Here is a 9,782-nt window from a genome sequence, read left to right as displayed (position 1 = left end):
CACTTTGCTTGCAAGGCTTCTTATGATGTGCATTACCGAGAGGGCCCAGAGATACCTCTCTGATACTCGGAGTGACAAATCCTAATCTCGATCTATGCCAACCCAACAAACACCTTCGGAGATACCTGTAGAGTATCTTTATAATCACCCAGTTACGTTGTGATGTTTGATAGCACACAAGGTATTTCTTGGGTATCCGGGAGTTGCATAATCTCATAGTCGAAGGAATATGTATTTGACATAAACAAAGCAATAGCAATAAAACTGAACGATCAATATGCTAAGCTAACGGATGGGTCTTGTCCATCACATCATTCTCCTAATGATGTGATCCTGTTATCAAATGACAACCCATGCCCATGGTTAGGAAACCTTAACCATCTTTGATCAACGAGCTAGTCAAGTAGAGGCTCACTAGGGACACGGTGTTTGTTTATGTATTCACACATGTATTTAGGTTTCCGATCAATACAATTCTAGCATGAATAATAAACCTTTATCATGAATAAGGAAATATAAAATAACAACTTTATTATTGCCTCTAGGGCATATTTCCTTTAGGTAACCACCTATCGCTTCAAAGGACACCTTTTCGAGGTCCATGCCCATGAAATTGCACTTCTCCTCCTTGAGACAGTGCTCGTACATGGCGTTGGGTTGCTCCACCGCTGGTATATAGCACCTCCAGATATGATCAACATCCGGTGTTTCTTTCCCTTCGTCCATGGCAATAAAGAGGGGGCTGGGAGGGGTTGGTTTGTTTGTGCGGATGAGGGAGAGAGAGAGAGAGTAGCTAGAATGAGTTATATATTAAAGATGAATTGGTTACTTTGTAGAGGAGATCTGGCAACCACTCATGGAATTTGTTGGAACATCTTTGAGCGGTTTGAGCAGACTGACAAAGCAGGCGGCATCAAGCGTCCATTCTACGACACACGTTGTTTGAAAGCAGACAAAGCAGTAGCAATCCCTCGTCGTCCCTGACCATTTGCTTCCACAAAATAACGCCAGCACAAAAAGGTGGATGGGTCTGGGCGTGCTAGGGTATCGTGAAATAAAAACCATCACGGTCAGTAATATGCGTAGCTAGCCCATTGTCATGTTCTTTCATCTTGTCTTCGCGATGCCAGGAATAGTATCTTTGAGGGCCAAACGTGTGGTTGAGACTGAAGTGTAACCATTTTTCGAGGTGGTGAAACGAAGCCCAGACCGACTGACATAATCGATGAAATTAGCTTATCTGCCCGAGTACATGTCGTCCCAACAGGGCCGACTTGGCACACTACACTATCTGGTGAGTAGAGGCGAGAATTCAAGGTATTAGGATTCATTGTCACTGTTGAAGGATTCATAGGCAGCTCGATGGCGGCAGAAGCCAGGCGTCGCTCAAGGGGAGAAGAAAATAAAGAAGATGGGCGGAGGAGGATGGGGAAAAGGGACGTGTGGGCCCTCTCCATGCTCGCGTGATAAAAGCGGCTTATTATTTTCATAAATCAGTCGGTTGGATTAAAGTTCTTTCCTTTTTCTTTTGTTAGACCAGGATTATGTTCCTATGTCTCAAATTTTAGTTTTTGCCTTACTGTCGTGCAGATATCAATGGCCTTTCATGTATGGATTCTTTTCCCTTCGCCAAACCTCCACGTGCACAACTGCATATTGTGTGTTGGTGGCAATGAAAGGGGATTCGGACCGAATGACCCATTGAGATAGACGGTGAGATTGGATTAGCAGGTAAAGATAGTAAGTGGAAGATATATATCAAACACTACTGATTTTTTGCAAACCAACATGTAGTTGGATGGTTAGAGGGACTATGGTATCTCCAGCCCACTAAGGTTCAAATTCTAAATTTATTTTAGAATTTTCGGCGATGCACATTTAGTGGGAAAAGACGTTCTCGTCGACGACGAGGCGCCTAGATGATATGACGGCTTAGTCTTTCGAAGATGCTCATAGAAATAGGGTGTGCTTGTGCGTTCATAGAGATGAGTGTATACGCGTGTATATAAACGCTTGTGTCTGTACTTATGTTTAAAGAAACACTACTGGTTTTGTGACACTATAAATGCCCCCATTGCAACACGATTAGCTAGTCTTCACTAACAAATGAATGCATCACTATCTACATATGAGATAAACAATTTTCCCAAATTTGTAAATAAACAAATACACTTTACAAATATGTAAAACCTAACAAGTACTCCTTCCGTTCCAAATTATTCGTCGCAGAAATAAATATATCTAGAACTACAGTATATCTAGATACATCCATACCTGCAACAAGTAATTCAGAACGGAGAAAGTACTACACTACTAGTTCTCTTCCCAACCAAGTTCTTACATAATTATGTTTTTGCTTTCAATTCTCTTCCCAACCAAGTTGTTACAATTCATTACAGGACGGTGAACAAATTGTAATTCAAAGCTACGACAGACCTTGTCCGATACACGACCTTGCGCGTCAACTTACAAATGTTAGAAATAGGTTATTTTGTCCAAAGCGTCGTACGGACGCCTGTGTCCGTAGGGTCGCATCCCTTCCCTTGTACGGACGCCTGTGTCCGGTACGGGTGCCTCTTCCTTCGTCGGTGCTCTCTTGAGGCACCCCTCTACTTGTATATATACCCAATTGATCAATGGAAAGAACAGACTAGTTCATTCAATCAATCACTTCTCGTTTTCATGCTAACACGTTATCAGCACTTTGCTCTCCGAAGAGCGAGAAGGCCAAGCAACTCGCGGTGCTCCGCCCGCGGCCGCACCATGGCCTCCGCGCCGCCGGCCGCACCTCTCGTCCGGTAGCGCCCGCGCCCCGCCTTCGCTGTCCGGTCGCGCCGCCCGTCCGCCCGGCCTGGCCCGGCTGTAGTGCGGCCGCTCGGCCGCTGCCCTGCGCTCAGCCGCGCCGCGCCGCGCCCGTGGCATCTTTCGGAGCCCCGTCCTCCCAGTTGGCAAACTCGTCGCCGGTGTGGGTCCTCACGACGTCCGGCGCCACGAGTGCAGAGGAGACGTCGGCCCCGACGTTGCTCCTCTCGAGACGGCACCGCGCCCGTTCGGCCGGCCGCCCGCGGCCGCGCCTCGGCCCCTGCACCGTCGGCCGTGCCCCTCGCCCGGCCTCAGCGCCGCGCCCCCATCCTCAACCTCAACACCTCCATGGGCGTGCAGATCGAGGACGAGGCGTCGTCCTCCGAGTCACCGTGCCCCCCGGCCCCAACGCCACCGCGCCCCCCGGCCCCGCTTCGCCGCCGCCGCCGCCGCCAACAGCAAGCCCGCCGCCTCCACCGCCCTCCGCTCAGGCGCCTGGGACCCGGCCGGCCTCAACCTCCCTGGCTACGCTGCGGAGGAGGGCGGCCCCTCCTAGAGCTCGCCGGCGCCTGGCTCGGGCGGCCACCGTCGTCGGGATCAGGTGGGGGTGGAGAGGCGGAGAGGCAGGGATGCGGTCAAACATGACCGCTCCCCCTCCACTCGCTCTCTTATCCATCCGCTGGATTAGGGCATCTCCAACAGTTCTAAGATAGACGTTGGTAAATTTGTAATGATATGGCATGTAATAAATGTGGAGAGAAAGAGAAAAATTGTATGTAGATTAATCAACAACCATACAATTTATTGGAGATGCCTTTAAGCGGCGACCGGCCTGGGCCTGGGGCGAAAGACCAAGTGGGTTGCATCCCACTTTAGAAAGAAAAGAACACAGGCATAGGCTAATTTGTAGATTTTTTGCATTAGCCCAACTATCTATACTATTTGGTATTTATCAAGTTTTAGCCCTGTATATTTGTAATTTTATAATATAGATCCAACTACTAGTGTTGTAATAAGTACTTGTCATGTTTAGATTCTATATTTATGTATTTAAAGTTGTACCTGATTGTATTGTATATTGATCTTTTAGACAATATGATACATATGAATTATATGTTCAATGTGTTTGCACTTTGCAATCCCTACAACATATACACATGGTACAACATATTATTTTGCAATGGAGATCCTTATTAATTCATCTTAATTAAGTCTGAAATGCCTTTAAAAGGCACTAAATCGACTTGATTCGAGCAGAATTATCATGCAAAATAAAATATCAATTCACCATTAATTAAGTCCAAAAAAAGCTTGAAAAGCACAAAAAATGACTTAATTCGAATTGAATTGATGTGCAAAAAATAAAATTGTGAAGTTACCATCTCAAATTTATATATGGGATCACAAGGTAATGTGGCATCTACTGCGCAATATGCAGATTATCCACAATTACTATAAGGTCTACATTTTGTCAAAATTGACATTATGACTACCTTTATAGTGCTATTCCATATATTTTAATCATATAATAACATAAGGTACTAAGACCAAGACATCAACTGACTATAGTCAGATTATATTTCTTAGTACTGCGAGATATACCTCATAATAGATGTAATTATCTCCAAAGTGTATCATAGATGATTTGAGATCTACATTCAAGTCTTCACTTGAACTCACAACTTTGCAAAATTTTATTACAACATTACCATGATGACTTCTAATTTACTGACAAGTAAATAAAATAAAAAGTCTATGGTTTGAACCCCATGTAAGCCAAGATGACCATAATTCAATGAGCGAACTCTCGACGGTCACAACTAAATCTACATGGCATATGGATGTTGAGGTCAACAATGTGTCTCATGGAATTATAGCGGCACATCAACCACCCCATGGTGCATGCCCCGCTAGCAAATCAAAATTATGAGTCAACATGTGGCAAGTTATCAATAAGGTATGAACATCACGAGGCAATCATCTTGCCTAAAGCAAATCATGATTGAACACATCTCCGACTCCGAGGTTTAAATCCATAGGAGAATACCATCATGAGGTTCATAAAATTTGCTTCAGCTTGCAATTTGCAAAAACAACCCACGTTATGGTGAAAATAGAAGACATTGTCTACTATCTTTCTCGTTAATAGGATCTTAATTATAGCAACAATATCGTGCAAAAGATGCCTAGTTTATCTCCGATCTTCTGCATTTACTACTCTAGGAGGAGAAAAGTAATGAAATCCTTAGGAATCATCATTACAACCATGTCAACTATGGTTTGGCAAGAAACCAAAGTTGTCATTTCTTAAAGTTTGGGGCTGCGATGCTTATGTGAAAAAGCTTCAACCTGATAAGCTCGAAACCAAATCGGAGAAATGTGTCTTCATAGGATACCCAAAGGAGACTGTTGGGTACACCTTCTATCACAGATCCGAAGGCAAGACATTCGTTGCTAAGAATGGATCCTTTCTAGAGAAGGAGTTTCTCTCGAAAGAAGTGAGTGGGAGGAAAGTAGAACTTGATGAGGTAACTATACCTGCTCCTTTATTGGAAAGTAGTACATCACAGAAACCTGTTTCTGCGACACCTACACCAATTAGTGAGGAAGCTAATGATAATGATCATGAAACTTCAGAACAAGATACTACTGAACCTCGTAGATCAACCAGAGTAAGATCCGCGCCAGAGTGGTACGGTAATCCTGTTCTGGAAATCATGCTACTAGATCATGATGAACCTACAAACTATGAAGAAGCGATGGTGAGCCCAGATTCCGCAAAATGGCTTGAAGCCATGAAATCTGAGATGGGATCCATGTATGAGAACAAAGTATGGACTTTGGTTGACTTGCCCGATGATCGGCAAGCAATTGAGAATAAATGGATCTTCAAGAAGAAGACTGACGCTGACGGTAATATTACTGTCTACAAAGCTCGACTTGTCGCAAAAGGTTTTCGACAAGTTCAAGGGGTTGACTACGATGAGACCTTCTCACCCGTAGCGATGCTTAAGTCTGTCCGAATCATGTTAGCAATTGCCGCATTTTATGATTATGAAATTTGGCAGATGGATGTCAAAACTGCATTCCTGAATGGATTTCTGGAAGAAGAGTTGTATATGATGCAACCAGAAGGTTTTGTCGATCCAAAGGGAGCTAACAAAGTGTGCAAGCTCCAGTGATCCATTTATGGACTGGTGCAAGCCTCTCAGAGTTGGAATAAACGCTTTGATAGTGTGATCAAAGCATTTGGTTTTATACAAACTTTCGGAGAAGTCTGTATTTACAAGAAAGTAAGTGGGAGCTCTGTAGCATTTCTGATATTATATGTGGATGACATATTACTGATTGGAAATGATATAGAATTTCTGGATAGCATAAAGGGATACTTGAATAGGAGTTTTTCAATGAAAGACCTCGGTGAAGCTGCTTACATATTAGGCATAAAGATCTATAGAGATAGATCAAGACGCTTAATTGGACTTTCACAAAGCACATACCTTGACAAGATTTTGAAGAAGTTCAAAATGGATCAAGCAAAGAAAGGGTTCTTGCCTGTGTTCCAAGGTGTGAAGTTGAGTCAGACTCAATGCCCGACCACTGCAGAAGATAGAGAGAAAATGAAAGATGTTCCCTATGCTTCAGCCATAGGCTCTATCATGTATGCAATGCTGTGTACCAGACCTGATGTGTGCCTTGCTATAAGTCTAGCAGGGAGGTACCAAAGTAATCCAGGAGTGGATCACTGGACAGCGGTCAAGAACATCCTGAAGTACCTGAAAAGGACTAAGGATATGTTTATCGTATATGAAGGTGACAAAGAGCTCATCGTAAACGGTTACGTTGATGCAAGCTTTGACACTGATCCGGACGATTCTAAATCGCAAACCGGATACGTGTTTACATTAAACGGTGGAGCTGTCAGTTGATGCAGTTCTAAACAAAGCGTCGTGGCGGGATCTACATGTGAAGCGGAGTACATAGCTGCTTCGGAAGCAGCAAACGAAGGAGTCTGGATGAAGGAGTTCATATCCGATCTAGGTGTCATACCTAGTGCATCGGGTCCAATGAAAATCTTTTGTGACAATACTGGTGCAATTGCCTTGGCAAAGGAATCCAGATTTCACAAGAGAACCAAACACATCAAGAGACGCTTCAATTCCATCCGGGATTTAGTCCAGGTGGGAGACATAGAGATTTGCAAGATACATACGGAGCTGAATGTAGCAGACCCGTTGACTAAACCTCTTCCACGAGCAAAACATGATCAGCACCAAAGCTCCATGGGTGTTAGAATCATTACTGTGTAATCTAGATTATTGACTCTAGTGCAAGTGGGAGACTGAAGGAAATATGCCCTAGAGGCAATAATAAAGTTATTATTTATTTCCTTATATCATGATAAAAGTTTATTATTCATGCTAGAATTGTATTAACCGGAAACATAATACATGTGTGAATACATAGACAAACAGAATGTCACTAGTATGCCTCTACTTGACTAGCTCATTAATCAAAGATGGTTATGTTTCCTAACCATGGACAAAGAGTTGTCATTTGATTAACGGGATCACATCATTAGTTGAATGATCTGATTGACATGACCCATTCCATTAGCTTAGCACCCGATCATTTAGTATGTTGCTATTGCTTTCTTCATGACTTATACATGTTCCTATGACTATGAGATTATGTAACTCCCGTGTGCCGGAGGAACACTTTGTGTGCTACCAAACGTCACAACGTAACTGGGTGATTATAAAGGTGCTCTACAGGTGTCTTCAAAGGTACATGTTGGGTTGACGTATTTCGAGATTAGGATTTGTCACTCCGATCGTCGGAGAGGTATCTCTGGGCCCTCTCGGTAATGCACATCACTTAAGCCTTGCAAGCATTGCAACTAATGAGTTAGTTGCGGGATGATGTATTACGGAACGAGTAAAGAGACTTGCCGGTAATGAGATTGAACTAGGTATTGGATACCGACGATCGAATCTTGGGCAAGTAACATACCGATGACAAAGGGAACAACGTATGTTGTTATGCGGTCTGACCGATAAAAGATCTTCGTAGAATATGTAGGAACCAATATGGGCATCTAGGTCCCGCTATTGGTTATTGACCGGAGACGTGTCTCGGTCATGTCTACATTGTTCTCGAACCCGTAGGGTCTGCACGCTTAAGGTTACGATGACAGTTATATTATGAGTTTATGCATTTTGATGTACCGAAGGTTGTTCGGAGTTCCGGATGTGATCATGGACATGACGAGGAGTCTCGAAATGGTCGAGACATAAAGATTGATATATTGAAAGCCTATATTTGGATATCGGAAGTGTTCCGGATGAAATCGGGATTTTACCGGAGTACCGGGAGGTTACTGGAACCCCCCGGGAGGTACATGGGCCTTAATGGGCCTTAGTGGAAGAAGAGGAGAGGTGGCCAGGGCTGGGCCGGCGCCCCTCCCCCCTAGTCCGAATAGGACAAGGAGAGAGGGGGCCGGCGCCCCCCTCCTTCTCTCTCTCTCTCCATTCCCACCTCACGAATCCTATTCCAACTAGGATTGGGGGAGAAGTCCTACTCCCGGAGGGAGTAGGACTCCTCCTGGCGCGCCCTATGGTGGCCGGCCTCCCCCTCTTGAACCTTTATATACGGAGGCAGGGGCACCCCAAGAGACACAAGTTGATCCACGTGATCATATTCTTAGCCGTGTGCGGCGCCCCCTTCCACCATAGTCCTCGATAATATTGTAGCGGTGCTTAGGCGAAGCCCTGCGACAGTAGTACATCAAGATCGTCACCACGCCGTCGTGCTGACGGAACTCTTCCCCGACACTTTGCTGGATCGGAGTCCGGGGATCGTCATCGAGCTGAACGTGTGCTAGAACTCGGAGGTGCCGTAGTTTCGGTGCTTGATCGGTCGAGCCGTGGAGACGTACGACTACATCAACCAAACGCTTCCGTTGTCGATCTACAAGGGTACGTAGATCACACTCTCCCCTCTCGTTGCTATGCATCACCATGATCTTGCGTGTGCGTAGGAATTTTTTTGAAATTACTACGTTCCCCAACATCGAGAATATCTTTCGATATCTCCAAGGCATGCATCAAACACCTTGTCCTAATTTTCCAGTTAAATATGGACACCAATATCATCGGATAAATTGATCAGATCCCCACTATGTCAGATCGTAGACACACGTCGTGTACTCACTTGATGTGATGGCCATCCTATAGAAGTCTTTAAAATAGACCTTAGTGGCTAGATCTACCAATCATTCTGAAACACATGACCTCATATTAATATATGTTGCTTTACAGAAGGATAAACCACATACAACATTCATGTGGAATTGGTTTTATCGAATCACCAACTATTATCCACAACGAAAATAATACTTGTGTTGCTTAGATGCAAACGGGTTATATAATAAGCAATATCACTAAGCGTATTGCACCAAATTGCATGGAACAGGGGGAGTCCCTTCCTAAAATATAACCTATCCAAACATTGTATTATACTCTTTTTTCCTTTATGAGTTTACTCTCATGGTTCTCATCAAGATTTTTAATGAGGTAATATCAACACAAGAATATATGTCATACCTTCTGTTTTTTCCCCACCGGGGTTTTTAACGGATGTATACAAGGCATATTAATTGTCCTCTAAACTTACTAATTGAGTTTTGTTCTTTCAAGGTTTTCTCATATAAGTTATCAAAGAGACAATTACCATCATACTCCCTCCGTTCCTTGATATAATGTGTATAAATTTTTTAAAAAAAGTTTGAAATATAAGGTGTCTTGCATTGCACCACTCGTTTGAATAATTTTTTTAGGGATTTGATTACATTTACTTATATTAGGCAAACTCCTCTATTTTCTCATGTCAATTAGTCAGGTGTAATCTCGTCCAAAACTTGTGAAATTTTCACTCCACGTGCATTCTTTAATTTTCATGCCAAAAACTATACACCCTAT

The sequence above is a fragment of the Triticum urartu genome, chromosome 3A (assembly GCF_056163025.1).
Source record: "Triticum urartu cultivar PI428250 chromosome 3A, HENAU_Tu73, whole genome shotgun sequence".
Classification (NCBI taxonomy): Eukaryota; Viridiplantae; Streptophyta; class Magnoliopsida; order Poales; family Poaceae; genus Triticum; species Triticum urartu.
Note: the sequence above shows the minus strand (reverse complement) of the source record.